The 16,362-nt window shown below is 50.1% G+C and overlaps 2 long non-coding RNA genes across 3 annotated transcripts; one reads left to right on the top strand and one right to left on the bottom strand.

The window, feature by feature from the left end:
• Positions 1-1,116: 1,116 nt before the first annotated feature.
• Positions 1,117-7,708, bottom strand: LOC140700760 (uncharacterized). 2 transcript variants are annotated; one of them, XR_012079397.1, is made up of 3 exons: positions 7,544-7,708; positions 3,235-3,424; positions 1,117-1,277 (listed from the first exon to the last, which is right to left on the bottom strand). It is a non-coding gene; the product is annotated as an uncharacterized lncRNA (long non-coding RNA). The 2 variants fall into 2 exon arrangements; XR_012079396.1 differs by lacking the exon at positions 7,544-7,708 and adding an exon at positions 7,106-7,166.
• On the top strand, positions 7,257-11,488 carry LOC140700761 (uncharacterized). Its single transcript, XR_012079398.1, has 3 exons — positions 7,257-7,343; positions 10,905-10,994; positions 11,365-11,488. It is a non-coding gene; the product is annotated as an uncharacterized lncRNA (long non-coding RNA).
• The last annotated feature ends 4,874 nt before the right edge of the window (positions 11,489-16,362 follow it).

Raw genomic sequence — 16,362 nt, 5'->3', positions numbered from 1 at the left:
CCCTCCTTCACAGCCCCCAAGATGGCGGCAATGGCTTCAGGGGCCAGAAGCCAACAATGGCATCTGAAGGCAAACAGGGAGCCCTCTCTTCCCTTGACACCCCTTTGAAGAGGGAGGAGACCCTCCCTGAGGCTCCCAGCAGACCCCCCTCCACCACTTCTCATTGGCCAGAATTACCTAAACCAATCACTGGGTTCGTGAACAGAGCCCTCACCCCGCAGCCTGTGTGGCTCAGACCCCTCAGGAGCCACCTCCCAGGAGAGGCCCTCCTGGAGGCCGGGTGCTGAGAGAAGGGTCTGGTTCATGAGGAAGAAGGGATCTGCCTCAGAGGAGAAGATTCTTGCTCAAGGTCATCTGGCAGGTCAGCGGTGGAGCTGAGCCCTAAAACACAGAGGTGATTCCCTTTGCTTGTTTTCCTTCCAACATCTTTATTATCCTCATTCTACAGAGGAGAAAATTGAGGCGCCTGTTGTGGAAACCAGGACCTTCCTTCGGCAGGTCCCACTGCTCCATGAACACTTTATGTGCCAGCCATCTATTACACCACCCTACGAAGTCAGGTGTAATTATTTTACCCACTTTACAGAGGCAGGCACAGAGGCACAGAGAGAATAAGAAGCTTGCCTGAGATCACATAGGCAGAAAGTGGTGGCCCTGGTATTTGAACCCTGCCTGAAATTCCAGGATCCCACTACACACAAATGTCAAAGGTGAGGCATGGGGGAGGCCAGGTGGGTGAGTCAGAGGGCGGGTGGGGCAGCCCCCAGGCCAAATAGGGATTGTTAAGCAGTGACAGGTGAAGGCCAGCTGCTGGGGAAGCCCAGTGGCCAGAAACGGGGCTGGAGCCAGGCCAGCTGGCAGGCCAAGCCCAGCCCAGCCTGCAATACAAGCCCAGGGGCCACCTCCAACCCACCTCGCCTGCCTCTCAGGTTTCAGGTCTCTCCCCCGGGCCCCTGCAGGAGGCTGAGGTACAGATTCAGGTTTTATGGGTAGCAAGTGCTCCCAAGATAGTTCAGCAAACCACGGATGCTTGCAGTCCAGGGGAACCTCAAGGGGTTTTTGGTCCAAAGCTCCACTTTCCAGATGGGAAATCTGAGGCCAATCTTGCACAAAAGATTAGTTTGTTTTTATCTGTTTTATTCACTGCCTTATTCCCTAGTGCCTAGAACAATCCTTGGCACATAGTAGGCCTTCAACGAACATCTGTAGAATGAATGACTGATTCCTTGAATGAATGTGGTTTCTTCGAGGCACTTAGCACTGCAACAAGAAGCTGGCTGTCAGAAGAGAAATGCTGATATCACACGTGGGAAGTCCACCGACCACCCAGAGTCAGGGAAAAGTGGCTTGTCCACAATCAAAAATACACCCTCACAAGGCACACAGGCTCTCACAGACACAATAGTTACTACGTTTTCCCCAACACCCAGACACACACACACACACACACACACACAAACACACACACACACACACATCCCTCACTTTAGTTACAAGGACAGAACCCCTTCAGCCTACTTAAGCATAAATGGGGAGTGGGAGGCTGGGAGGGTTACTGGCAGGATCCTTGTGTAAGAGCAAAGGCAGGAGAAGCAGCTGTGGCTCCAAGGGACCAGGAACAAATCCAGAAAATAAAAAATGACATTACCCCCACCGCCTCTAACCATCTCGCCTGTGCGCCCTCTTTTCTCTCCCCTTCTCTGATCTCTAGCTTTCTCAGGACTCCTGGCTGCCTCAGCCCCAGCTTTACAGTTCCTTTCAGTTCAAATACCCAACAAAGGCCAGTGTCTAGGTTCCAATTTCATATTCTAAGAGTGTGAACCTGATTGGCCAGCTGGGTGGGGAGCCGCCCCGGTCCAGGGGCCCCCTGCCATGGCCCAGGGTCATGGGAGCAGACCCTGAGGATGGGGGCATGGTGCCTTCTCAAAGAGCAATGTGGAGGGGACGAAGTGATGCCTCCCCAGTCCAGTCAGCTGATCTAATCCCTTCACCGTCCCCATCCCTCAGACAAGAAGTCTTGAATATCTCCCATGACGGTGCTCTCACTACCCATACAGCACAAAGTCATCCATTGTCTCTTATTACTCATTATTGACTAAGGGATCTTAAGTCATCCCTTCTTTTGAACTAGCCATTGCTCACCTGCTCACGTCTGTGGCTGCAGCATTTACACAAGTTTACATCAAGGCAACCACCTGTTCCGTCATTCTGCTTCTTTGGTGGCTATAAACAATTTTTACACCTTGTAAAGCCAAACCCATATATGAGAGGATCTGATTGGTTCTCTCACTCACCAACTTGTCAGGGCGAGTTGGAAAGCCCTGCTGGCCAGAGCATTCATGCCAGGCCCACTGCTGCTTGCTAGCCAACCAATGGGGTGGCTGTCCGAGGACCAGAGGCCCGCCCATCCCTGGACAGTGATGGCTGGGGTCATTGTTTAGCTTTGGCTTTTGCAAGTGTTTTCTCCTCTTATCCTGACTTTCCTGTGGGCCCAGACCAGTTCCCTATGCTCCAACCCTCACCCCAGTTCTTTGTTCATTGTTTACAGAGGCTTATTCTTCTCCTTCCTGGAGTTTCCCCCACCTTTTTCCTGCCTATTGCATGTTTTGGACACAGCTCTGCTCATTTCAAGCAATGGCTATATGTATTGCTCTGTGCAAGTCTATTCCCCTCTTTGAGCTTCAGTTTTCCTGTGTGTGTCCTAGAGCTATGAATGCCCATCTCACCGGGTTACTGAGAGGATGAAAGGAGTCATGTGTGGGTGAGCTCCTGCCACAGAACTGGACCCCAAGCAAACTCAGTGTGAGTCCTTCCTCTTGGTGTCAGCCCTTAGTTAAAGCGGTCAAAAGACCTGAGAAGCAGAACTGGACCAGGAGAGAGAAGAGGCCTGAGTTCATGGCTCAGCGGGGATCTGACTTGCTATGTGACCCTGGGAAAGTCCTTTCCCCTCTCTGGGATCAATTTCCCCATCTGAGGGATTGGACTGGAAGAGAATTTCCCAAACTACAAAGCAGGGTCAACAGCACACCATACACAAAGAGAGATTGAATCTCTGGCCAGACATGTTGGGAAAAGCCGCTTAACATTTGTTCGATATGAAAGGCTCTGGGGGCGTGTTCTCCAGTATGGTGACTGTGTGACTAGATCGATTACTTAAATCAAATAATCAACCGCATGTCATTATCTAAATTAAATAAATTTAAATGAACTAGGATTTAAAATTCACTTTCTCACCAGCCCGGTTTCCAGTGCTCAGTAGACACATGTGGTTAGTGGCACAGTGTTGCACAGGTGCGATCAGAGTCTTCCCTTGATGGCAGGATGGTGTCTGCTGGGGCTGCTGTCAGGGGAGGTCTGCTTCGCTTTAACGCAGCGTATTTCCCACACACGTTTGATCGCACTCTCTCTACAGGACATCTATGACCTGCATAAGAAGTAAAACTCCTCCCAGGAACATGGTCTGGAAGATGTTGAGCCAGAGGATATCTCAGGGTCCCTCCAACCCCAAGAGTGGAGAAGGGGAAATGTTCTGGCAACTGAATTCCTCTTAGGGGAGGGAACCACCTGTTTCCAGCAGTTCTCTTGGCTGAAAAGACATTGTCATTGTGGGAAGAGGGGCCCCTCAATGCAGCTGGGATGCCCTGGGAAGGAAAAGGGCAGAGAACCTGGTTGTTCAGGGTAATAAAGGAAGGGGACTTGGGAGGGGGAGATGAAAGAGGAGATGAGAGTGGGTTAAAGGTGAGAGAGGGTCTGGCAATCTGGTGGGATGATGGAGCCAAGGCAGGAGGGAGGACCGGGGGCCATGATGGCTGAAGGACACTTGAGTACAGAGAGCTCTGATGTTTAAAGTCGTCTGTACACAGATGCGTTGCAGTGCAGCTCCTCTCGCCCATCACCCGTGATGTAGGTGTCTACTGCATCTTGACACATGACCTTGGGGAAAGTTTTTAAAAGGGCGAATGGGGGAGTGCTATGTTCAGCCTTTGGGCTGCCAGTGGAGTGGAAAGGGCCTCCAAGGGAGTTGAGAGCTGGAGGAGATCAAGAATTCAGCAGGAGGAGTTGGAGAGGCTGACTAGGAGAAATAGACCCCCTTTCTGAGAGTCCCCCGAAGGATTGGAAGGTGTGGTGGTTCTAACACACAGCCTCCAAGTGCTTTATACTCCTCCCATTGAAATGTGGGGTTTCATGTGCCCTCCCCTTGAATCTGGATTTTGTGACTGCTTGACCAATAGAATGCAGTGGAAGTGACCCAAATCTTAAGAGACTAGTAGGTTCCATTTCCTATTTTGAGGAACACCTGCTTATTCTTGGAATCCAGCTGCCATGCTGTGCTCAGGGCACACTGAGAGGCCACATGTAAGTGTCCTGGCCAACAGTCCCAGCTAACATCCCAGCTGACAACCAGCGTCAACTGCCAGACATGTGAGTGAAGAAGCCTCTAGATCATGCCAAATCCATTCACCATCTGATCGCAACCACATGAAAAACCCTGAGAGAGAACTCAGCTGAGATGAGCCCAGTCAACCCATAGATCCCTGGGAAATAGCAGTAAAATGCTACTGCTTTAAGCTACTAAGTTTCTTGGTTGATTAATTTTGTAGCAATAGTTTACGTGGAACAGGAGACAAGCCATGAATCCCATCACAGTGGGATGGGATAAGAGAGCCAATCTCTTGTGAAGTCTTGAAGCACAGGGGGCCCTCAGCAAGCTGTTATACTTGGAGAATGACAAGGGTGACATCTGGATAAACTGGATGTGAGATACAGTTTCTGCTGTGACCTTGAGGAGCTGGCTCAGTGACTGGCCAGGTGAGAGAAGGAAAGGTGTCAATGATGCCTCGGAAGTTTCCATCTCGGGCAGCTTTCCTGTCCTCCGTGACAGCAGGAACCGAAACTAAGAGGAGCGGGAGAGGATGAGCAGGTTTGGAGGAAGGTGACGAGACCAGTTTTGGACATACAGTTGCCTTTGCCAACTGTTTTCTGTACATACCAGAACATGCTGATAGGCTGATAAAAAAAAAAGAGGAATTTTTGCTAGAAGCTTCCGCTCATGTTCCCAAAGCAAATATTGGAGGAATCTGAACCCCAAACCTCACTCATAAATACCCACATTCATTTATTCCTTCATTCACTCATTTAGTAACCCATTCAGACAGGTATGCTTAAGGAAACAGACCCTAGAGCCTGACTACCTGGGTTCAAAACCCAACATGACCCCTTACTACCTGTATGGGCGTGGGCAGGGGACTTAATCTCTCTGGACATCAGCTTCCTTATCTCTAAACGGGAATGATAATAACAGTACCCATCTTATTATAAAGATTAAAAGAATGTGTACCTGGAAAACCTCAGAACAGTGGTTGGACATAAGTACATATGACATGTTAGCCATTAATATAGAACAGATACTTTTTGAGCACCTACCATGTGCTGGGGCCCATGCTGCACTGAGCATGCAGCAGCAAAGAAGGCAGACGCAGGCCTGGCCCCATGAGGCTCCCATTCTAGTCCTCATCCAGCACCTGGGCCGGACGCTTCCTCAGGTTTTCTTTCATGTGTGTTGTCCTATTTAATTCTCAGAAAGCCCCCATGCCCATGAGGTTGGCAGGCCTCATCGCCATTTGACAGAGGTGGAAACTGAGGCCCAGAGAGAAATGATGTCCTTTTCACATGGTGCCTCAGTCTGCTGCCACAAATCTGTGTGTCCCTTCAACAAAGGCACTTGATGTCTGGTCTGGAGGCCCCCTGTCTCCTGTCAGGTAGCTGTGCTTCCTCTGCCTAGAAGCCCTCCGGTAAACGAAATCTCAACTGTGACTAATCTCTGTCCTCTCGAGGCAGAGGCTCTGGAGGCGTGAAGTCAGGGCTCTGTGCACATGCTGCCCCTCTCCCTGCCTGGTCCCTTGGGGGAAGTTTGTGTTTTTCCACCTGGTGGGACCCCACCAAACCCCACCCAATATTATCTTCACGGATGCCTGAAATTCCACCATTCATGATTCATTCCTTCCAGTTGAGCTATTGCCCCCAGGAATTTCTTTTAATATCTAAAATCCCTCTGGGGTGAGTTACTAACACCTTAGGGAGCTAAAAGCTGGCCTGCAAGATGATCACCTTGTTTCTATAGATGAAGAAACTCTGATCCAGGAGGAAAAGTGACTTGCCCAAGGGCACACACCCAGTCAGCAGCAAAGCCAGGACCAGAAGCTGACACTACTCCCTCATCCCAATGGGAGGGAGGGACACGCGATGCTCCTGTGTGTCTCCTACTAATTTACAGCCTGCAAAGAGCTTCCCCACCAGAGCTCACCTGATTCAGGCCATGCCTACAAGCAGACCATCCTCCTCTCTGATGTGCACGTGAGTTGCTCTGGGCTGCCATGACCAGGCCCCCTTCTTCCCATAACAGAGCCTGGTTTATTATTTAGGAAACAAGCTCAGAGGTACTGTTCATTGGTCCCTGCTGCTGGATCCCTGAGTGGCCTTGGTTTCTGGCCTTTCTAAGGCCTTTCCAAGCCCCTCCCCATTCTATGGGCAGTCCCAGATCCTTCCAGGGCATTCCTTTTGTTATTGTTTAAGTAAGCCACAGTTACTTTCTGTTGCTTGCTTCTACAGAGCTCTAATTGACATACCCACATTACAGATGAGGAGCGTGAGGTATGGAGAGGAAATATGAACAAGAGGTAGAGCCAGGACTGCAACCCAGGTCTCCTGCCTCCCAGCCCAGGTGTCCTGCCTCCCACCATACTGCTGCCTCTGAGCAGCTCGGTTCTGAGGAAAGGGGAAGGTAGAGAGGCGTGCAAGTGACTGGGACCGAACACAGACTGCACCATGGTCACGGAGAGGTTTGGGAGTCAGACCAGCCTGAGCATAAATCCTGGATCTGTCACTTACTAGTTATGAAGTCTTGAACAAATCATTTAATCTCCTCAGAACCTACCTTCCCTTGCTGCAATATATGGAGAAAAGAATCTTTTCAAAATACAGACCTGCAGGTGAGTAAAGCACTGGGTGGATTTTAGCCTTCACACACCTCCTTTGGCTGGGTCCTCCTGTGCAGTGAATAACCTGGGCAACTGTACACAACATCCCACAGGGAGATAATACTGACCTTATATGGTTGTTATCAGGACTAAATGAGACAATGTATGTTAAGTCTTTGGCACTATGCCCATCACTTAGTAAGCGCTCAATAAATAGTAACTAAGTATTGTGACATCATGATCACGGGCTCTGCCTGGAAGTTCTCTGGAAGTCTGTGGGGAAACAGCAAGTCCTAGGCTCCTCCCTTCCTCACCACCCACCCTCAAACCTCATAACCTTTCCTCGATGGCCTCGGTGCCCCACAGGTTTGCCTGAGCTTCTGGGGAACAGGGTTCTGGAATTTTCTAGTGCACCATGTCTTACAGTTTGGTGAAGGTCCCAGATATGCCAGGGTCCAACTGGCAAGTCCATCCTGCTCCAAGGTTCTGAAAGTTTCAGCAGTGTGCTCTGCCCGCCAGCCTCCTCCCTCAGCCCTGAGGCAGATGGAAATCAGACAGCAGCATACCTCAGGGCCCAGCTGTAGCAGGCCCAGCAGACCACCTCGCAGCCCACGTCTCACGCCTGGTGCTGCCTCACACCTCCTCCCTCCTCTCTGGGCAGGCCCAAGCAGCCAGAGACAGGAATGGCTGGACCCAGGGCCTCAGGGAGAGCCACGTGTGCCAGCCCAGCGCCTGCCAGCTCCCAGGCTGATCTCACAATGGCTCTTTTCACCAGGGAGAGGAGCTGGCCTGCCTGGAGCCCGAGGGGTGATGTCCCAGGCCCCCGGGGCATGGAGTAGGAGGTCAGAGACTAAAGAAGGGGTGGCTAAGGCTGGGAGAGGTGAAGGAGCTCAGCCTCTGCCACCACCACCGCCTAATGTTGAGGTGACAACCCTGCAACCAGGGCCACAGAGATCAGGTTCCCTAGGGCCCGGGGGTGGGGGGACTGGTAAGTGTGGGAGCAGATGGAGGGAAAGTGTTAGTCATGGGGTTCGGGGGGAAAGGAGGCTGGGCCCTCAGCCCACGCTCTGGCTGGCATCTGCAGGCCCATAGCAAAAGGGTGACGTGGTCTTGGTCCTTGAAACAGCCCTTCCAGTAACAACTGGCATCCCAGCCAGGCATCTTTTGCATCTCCCCCTCCTCTCCGTGCCTTCTGCCCCAAGCCTCCAGGATCTCTCAAAGGGACTTGCATCTTCCTATAAATATCTGTGTCCCTATTGGTTCCCTATTCTCTACTCCTGGCATCCAAATCTAATCTGAGCTGCTCAGTTCCTGAGTTAAAGCCCTCACTGGCTCCCCACTGCCCAAAGGACCATGACCTTAAGGTCCAGACTGTCATCTTTGTCCACTCAGCATCCATTCCTTTTCCTTATTATCTCTGAATTTCTTTATTCTTGGGAAGCCATCCCTCCCTCACAGTCAGTCCATGTGGTTTGGGTGCGGCTCATGCCTAGGGAAAGACATGTAACCTCAACCTGACCATTCAGAGTAATTCACCCCACCCCATACAGTGATTGGTTCAGGCACAGTCGTTTGACCCAAACCAGTCCAGGGAGATTCAGTTCCAGAAGCTGTGTTTAAACATTTGGGGAAATTAATCTTTCCTTCCACTGGGCTTGGAATTGGGAGGATATCAGTCTCGAGCTGCCTCCATTTGGAAAAGGACTGCTTCAGAGTGAAGTCAAAACAGGAAGAAGCAGAAAGATGGAGACTAAGTCTTTGTGGTATAATTTGAACCCCCTAGATCCAGCTCTACCTGAAGCAGATAAAATGAATTTTTTGTCAGGGTGTCAAATTTCCTTTTCATTTAAGCCTCTTGGGATTGTATGTTCTGTGTCTTACAACCCAGAGATCTAACCAATCCAGGGGCCCTCCCTCATACCCTGTGACTCCTGCTGGGCTTTCTGTCTGAGGTGAACTCACTTTTCCCCTTTTGTACTTGCTCAGCTCTTAAAGGTCCAGTTCAAATGCCAGTTACTCCATAGGGTCTCCTTCGGCTCCCCCCGGGGAGGGTTTGCTCCTGACTACTCTAGACCCATTACTCGGCTGGATCTTGGTGATTTGTCTGTACTTGCATCTCCTCTAGTAGATTGTTGAGCTTCTTGAGGGCAAGAACTGTGATTTCTCTTTCTTTTCTCAGGGCCCAGTACCTGGCCTGGCACATAGTAGGTGCTCAGAAAATGCTTGCAGAATGATCTGAGTTGCCATCAGACAGGCAGGCCCTGGCTGGTTATTGGCACAGTGGGCATGGGGCCCTAACTCTGCCACTACTATTAGGCAGCCCTTGGCCCATTCCCACCTCTGTGCTAATGCTGCCATGTGCGATGAGAGGGCTGCTTTGAAGCTGAACAGACTTGAGTTCAAGTCCTGGCTCTTCCCCTTGGCACTCATGTAAGACAGGGCAAGTCATAGAACTTCTTTGAGCCTCAGTTCCCTTAAAATGGCAAACACATAGTGCTTATTACGTGCTGGGCATTGTTCTAAGTGCTTCACATGTCCTAGTACCTCTGGTTCTTTTGTCCACCCTGTGAGGTGTCGGTACTATTATTAGTGATGGGAAACAGAGGCCCAGGGTGGGTCAGTGTTGCCTGAACCACCGTGACTAGGAAGCGGCAGAGCTGAGGTTGGGACTCACACAGCCTGTCTCCAGAGGGGCGGTCCTGCCCCTCGGAAAATCGGGACAATACTAGAACCTTCTTCCTAAGAATGTTGTGAAGTTCAACCTTCACATAATATGTGTGGAGGATCCAGCAGAGCTGAGCACTGCTGTGACCACAGTGTGTTCTGAGCCTGGTAGTGTCCAGTCTTCCCAGAGAATCCTGGACCTCAGGATCAGGCTGGAGGGAGGGGAGTGTGGCTGTGGCTGGTCCAGGACAGCGTCCACTTGGCTCTGGCTGTATTTTAGGGCTCTCTCTGCTTGGCAGAAGGACTCTGCTCATAATGCTCATTTGTCCAGACTGTGGTTCAATGGCTTCTGCATTCTCTGCACGCATTCCTCCAGGCCCAGACGGGATGGAGGGGGACAGCACGGGCTCCAGCCAGGCCAGAGAAAGCTGCTGGGAATTCAGAGGACTGGGGTGGCCAGATGGCCTAGTTTCTAGAAACCCCAGCTCTGCCACTCCCTAGATGTGAGAATTTAGGCATATCACATAATCTCCTTGGGCCTCGGTTTCTTCATCTGTGAAAAGGGAACAGTAATGTTACCTACTTGATCTGGTGGTGTGAGGATGAAAGAAGATGATGTGTTTTACAGGATGTGTTGTGGATACTCATTAAAGACTGTTGATTATTGGTCTCATTCTGCTGTTTGCTTGGCCAGGCTGTCTGGGACACAGTCTTGGCTCTCCCATTTCCTAGCAGTGTAACCTTGAGCAAGTTACTCAACCTCTCTGTGCTCAGATCCTCACTTGCGAATTGGGGACAATGGCGAAACCATAATAAAACAACTATGTGTCTGGCGTATCTGGCACATTAAAGATGTGCCACAAGTTTCAGCGCTTGTTGGTGTTATTCTCCAGCTGTAAGACCTTGGGCAACGACCTGCCCCTCCCCAAGCCTCAGTTTCCCCATCTATTCGGTCAAGTTGAGACTTGACTATGCGAGCGATTTACCGATAGGTTCCTGGGCACCGGCCCACCCTACTGAATCAGTCCCTCTGGGGGTGAGGCCAGGTGTCCTTTCTCCCAGGGAGCAGCTGTGTGCTGCTTGTTCTTGCTCTGCTCGCCGCTGTGTCCCCGGCACCTGCCTGGCCCTGTCACTCGGCAGGCCCTCACTAAATGTTTACTGAATTTATGTTTTTCAGGAAACAGACACTGACTTAGTGCTTTTTGCGTGCCAGGCGCGCTTCCAGGGTCTTTCTTTTCAGATACATGTGTTCACCCTTTGCAGTCTTGGAGGCAGCGTTTTCTACAGATGAGGTGTTTGACGCGAGAGTTGGAGTGATGTGCCTGGGATTCATACCCACGCCTTCTGGCCCAGGTTTGGCTTCTGACCTTCTCTGACCCCTCTGTCCCCTGTCCCCTCTGTTCAGGAGCTGGAGCGCATGGTGTCCATTAGGCGTCCCCTGGGATAGGCTTCTCCCATCCTTAGGGTGAGAGGCGGGGGCTGGCTGTGGGGTGTGGGGAACTGAGCAATGGTCTCAGGCTCTGGGGGACAGCTTGCCAACACCTGCCACTCTGCCAAGTCCAGAAACGGCCCTGTGCAGCCCGCATCCGGCTGTTCTTCCGAGCTCGAGGAGAGAACAGGAAAGGCTGAGAGGCCTGGCTTCAGTGCTGACTCATTGGGAGGTGGGGCGAGCAGCCAACAGGGAAGGGCGAGGAGGGCATTAAATTCATCCTTGCTTTCTCAGACCCTCACTGGAATGAGGCTGGGCCCTGGAGTCGAAGGCCTGCATCCCTTCAACCCAGAGCCTCGAGATGCCCCCAGACTACTGGGGGAGGAAACATGTGTTCGATTAAAACCTGGCTACGGCACTCCTCAGGGTAGTTGAGAGTCTTTGCACGACCCAAAACGGTAATGGCCACTTTGGGCATGGAAGTCACCGCCCTGTCGCTGGCCACAGCCTGGAGGCCTGGAGGGCGGAGGGAGGCCTTGGGTCGGGAGATAAGGGGAGACTTGAGACTTGACAAGAGAAAGAGGGGATGAGAGCAGGGAAGTGCAGCTGGAAGAAAGAAGCGAAAGAAGTCTAGAGTCTGGAAATTCCTGGGTGGAAACATTTGCTGAACTTTTAAGAAGAAGGATATTATTTAATATTCAAACTTCATTTGCTTTGTGGTGGCTCCGCTCACTGTCACCAGCAAACTTCCCCGACCATCTGCCACATCCCAAACTTGCGGCAGTGGTAAATTGTGAGGGTGGGAAGGATGGGGTGGTGTTCCAGGAGTGGGACTGGGGGTGTGGAAAGCACACACAGGACACTAAAGGTGTCTGGAGACTGAGCAGTCAGTAGACAAGGCCCCGTGAGGCTGGTGAGACAGGCTGCAAGTAACCTGCACATCTCCTGGGCTTCTCACCAGGCCAGCACCAGGGCTTCGAGCCATGTGGTTAAGACTGCAGACTATGGGGCTAGATTATGCAGGTTTGACATACTTACTGCATGTGCAGCCTTAGGGCCTGTCCCAGACTCTCTGAGCCTTGATTTTGTCTATAAAGTGAGAATAATAACATAAAGACTAATTTTTTTCAGCACCTACTATGTGCTAGGCACTGATATATGTATATCTTATGTGGACTATCCTACTTAAATCCTTACTGCAACCCTATCAAATAGGTTACAATTTCAGATGAGAAAAATGGGGCAAAAGAAGGTTAAGCAGATGATTAAGTTTATACAATAAGTAGCAGAGATTTGAAAACCCAGGTCTCACTCCAGAAAATGCACTATTAACTGTGACACAGATCATATCTACCTATTAAGGTAGCTGTGAGTGTTTAATGGATTTATGCACGTGAAGCTCTCAGAACAGCACCTGGCACAAAGTAAGTGCTCAGTAAATTAAATGTGAGCTCTTGTGTTATGATCAGTGAAAATGCGAACACCTGACTCAATTGGCTTAAACATTAAGGGAATTTATTATTTCCCCAACAGAAAGTCCCTGGGCTTTCATGGCCTCAGGATTCATTGATTCAGTGGTTCAGTGATGACATAAGCAGCTAGAAGCTTTCTGTCTCCTGCTCTGCACATTGGCTTCAGTCCAAGGGTAGCTACCCTCTTGGTGTTGAGGTGGCTGCTAGCAACACCTGGGGCATCATGCATCCTCACTCCTCCCCAGCAAAGAGGCAGTGTCCCAAAACCAGACAGTTAAAGCCTTCCTTTTCAGTCTGATTGGGCACGCTGTGTCATGTGGTCATCCCTGGACCAATAACAGTACCAAGACAATGCCAGGAGCTGATTGGATTGGCCTCTGGCTCCACCTCTTGAAACTGAAATTGGGCAAGCTTTCCCAGAATAGGGGGACTGGCTAGGAGAGAACTCTGTTGGGAAGGCATAAGGGGCTTGTGGATGCAACTTTGAAGTACCAGTGACTCTTGTTAGCTGGAGGACCTGAGAGACCCCTGGGTTACACAAATAATTTCAATACAGCATGTTCATCCAGTGTCCAGTGGTGCCAGACCCAGCAGAGGGAGAGGTTTATTTGGACTGAGGGCGGAGGTGCGTTTCTGGGAGAATCCCTGGAGGCTTTGCCTCTGAATCCTGAAATATGGGAAAAATTTCCTCAGTTGGGAAAGCCTAGGAAGAGGGTCAGAGGGGACAGCACTGAGGGAAGATCTGTGGGCCTTGGGGAAGCTGGGGCTTGTGGGCAGATTAGCCTGTGGGCAGGATGGGGGAATGTGAGACAGGGCCCTCAGAGCACAGAACTCGCTCCTCCCCACCTCACCTCCAGGCAGAGAGGACCAGAATAACAGCTAACATTACTGAGAGCTTGCTGTGTCTCCATACTTCCTGGGCATTTAATCCTCATGACAGCTCTGTGGGGAAGTATTGTTGCTACCCTATTCTACAGATGGGGAAAGTGAGACACTGAGCCATTAAGTAATTTGCCTAAGGTCACACAGCTGGCAAGGGCTGACCTGGGCTACAAATCCAGGCAGTCTGAGCCCAAAGCCTGTGCTATCAACCTGCCCTGTAGCTCCCTCACCAGGTCCCCATCCCAGCAGGGGGAGAGCAGCAGCTGGGTAGGGGGTGGGGGGAGGTTCCATCAGGCCAGTGTGTCATTCCATTAGTCACTGCATCTGGTGGCGGCCGCAGCAGGGGGACCTGCATCTGGCAGACAAAGGCTCGGGAAGCTGAGTTTAATCTCTGGTGGGCAAGGAGTTGGCCCCTCTCCTGAGACCAGAGAGAAGGTGGGGGAACGGATATGAAAGGGAACCTAGAGGTGGGAGATCTTCCTTCCTAGGACCTGAGTTCTGCACGTTTCCATTCTGTCTTTTGAAATAGGAATAATTTTCTTTATTTCAAATATCATGCCATTAGGAGGAGGCAGATGGAACCTGGTAAAGAATACAAAGCAGCTTTTTACTATGTCATTCAGAGGTTATTTGTTTTTCTTACATCCTGGGTTGGAAATGTTAGCAGTGATTGCCTTTGCAGCTTAGTGCTTTGTTCTGTTTTTTTATGCTTTTCCCCCCCTCCCAATCTTCAATACAATGAACATATTTTACTTTTTAATGGACTTCCCTCACCCACTGCCCCCAAAGAACATTAAAATTCATTATTAAAATTCCTCCATGGAGTGTATCTACATAAGTCTATGCACATGTGCATAGACTGTCTTTGGAAGGCAACCCAGGAAAATGCTGTATGAAGCCTGGGGGAGGGGAGATGAGAGACTGAGGATGGGGGGAGGGCTTGCCTTCGTGCTGCAGGCTCCCTGGGACTGCTTGAATTGTGATTTATTTATCTTACCATATGCTTGCATAACCTCTCAACAAAGTTTTGTGGGGTTTTTTTCCAAGTCAAGAAGAACCAGATCCAAGTCCCAAATTCCCACTGGGTCCCATGGTTGCCATTCTTGGGATTCATCTCTGGGACCGCCCCCCTTCTCTGTTCTGGCTTTTCAAGAGACATCCCTTTTGGAGAGACCTTGGGTCCGACTGGAAGGCAAACTTGCCTTGTCTCCCAGCCAAATGGCTGATTCCACAGAAGTGGGTGCCAGGCAGCTCAGGAAGCAGAACTGGGAAGATGCCCCACTGCCTGCCCCACTTTGTATTCCTTCTCCACAAAGTGTTTGCATTAATGAAGTTTCTTCCCCTACTCAACCTGGAGGGCTCCTCACTGCACCTCCACACCTGAGAGAAAGGCCACATTTCTTAGGGTGGTACAAGGCCCCCCTTAACTGGCCCTGTCCTTCTGTCCAGCTTCATCCTCTCTGCTCTCCGATATCGGGCTGATGGCTAGGGGCCAAAAGGGCCTATCTTCTCTCACCTCAGGCCCAGGCACAAGCTCTTCCCTTCACCTGAGCGGTCCATCTGTCCAGCTAATATCTACTGAATGTGCAAACTCATCTTAGGTGGGACCTCCTCCAGGAAGCCCTCCTTGATCCATCCTGTCAGGGGCCCTCTCTGGGCTTCCATAACACACTGGGATTCCCTAGTGCAGAATTCTAGCTATGCCACTTTTACACTGACTGGGTAATTCTGAGCTAAGGACTTAATCTCTCTGACCCTCAGTTTCTTCATTTGTGAAACAGTGCTGAGCTCAGAGTTGTTGTAAAGATTATATGACTTAATGCAGATAAAATGCTGAAAATAGTGCCTGGTACATTGTGAACACTGGCTAACTCTTGGTTCTTATCATATGATATTTGGAATAGCCTGCGTATCTGTCTCCCCCACTAGACTGTAAGATGCTGCTTGAACACTGTGGCTGGGTGATGTCCTGATGTTCACTCAGGGCCTGGGACATATTAAAACATTCTCAAAAAATTCTTGTTAGATAAATGAAATAATCCATGCAGATCAATAAACATTTCTTGAGTATCTGCAAAGCATGTACAGTATCTAACACTTCTTATCAGACATTGGGCTACTAAAAACTTTCTATGCAATATTTCACTTAATCCTTGTCACTAGAGTTTGAGTTAGGTGTCTGTAGTGTACCCACTTCATAGATGGGTAAAGTTTCTGTCCTCTTAACCTATTTCATTTTTTTCATCGTAGCACATCACCACCTGACATATTATGCATTTATTTGTCAGTTTGTGAGAAAGTCTGCCTCCCCACTGGAATGGAAGTTCTATGAGAACAGAGACTCTATTTTGTGGTGTTCACAGGGACTGGAACAGTGTCTGGCACAGAGCAGCTGCTCAGTTTATATTGGTGTTAAATGCTGTTGCCTCTGGAAAAAACTTCCTTGACTGTCCTCCACCCTATCCTGAGAGATGCCCCTACTCTGTGCTTTCATAGCAGATAGAAATTATGTCTGCTTCCCCTAACCCAGTAGTTATCAGGCTTCTCTGATATTGCTTCTCAAATTCATGCTTTTCTTGGCCAACTATCAAACTCTGGGAGGGCAGGACCTGTGGTTTATAATAATACTAACAATGAACATTTATTGAGTGTTTAGCACTGGCCGACTCTTTACATGAGGTACCTATCCCATTCAGTAGTTTCAAGGAGCCCATGAGGTTGCATGTTGTCCCCATTTTACAGAGGAGGAAAACTGAGGCTCATGGAGGCAAAAAGGCTTGCTGCAGGTGAAGTGACCAGCAAGTCACTTGCCAGCAGTGTCAGGTCTAGGCAGTCTGAATTGAGCGTTGGGATCCTTAACCACTACACACATTGCCTCTTCAGAAAAGACAGCAGTCATTTATGTCACAAACTCAGTGGGGAGCACTTGACAATGTCT

Source organism: Vicugna pacos, chromosome 13, assembly GCF_048564905.1.
Source record: "Vicugna pacos chromosome 13, VicPac4, whole genome shotgun sequence".
NCBI classification, from domain to species: domain Eukaryota; kingdom Metazoa; phylum Chordata; class Mammalia; order Artiodactyla; family Camelidae; genus Vicugna; species Vicugna pacos.
Note: the sequence above shows the minus strand (reverse complement) of the source record. Positions and strands in the feature narration are given on the sequence as shown.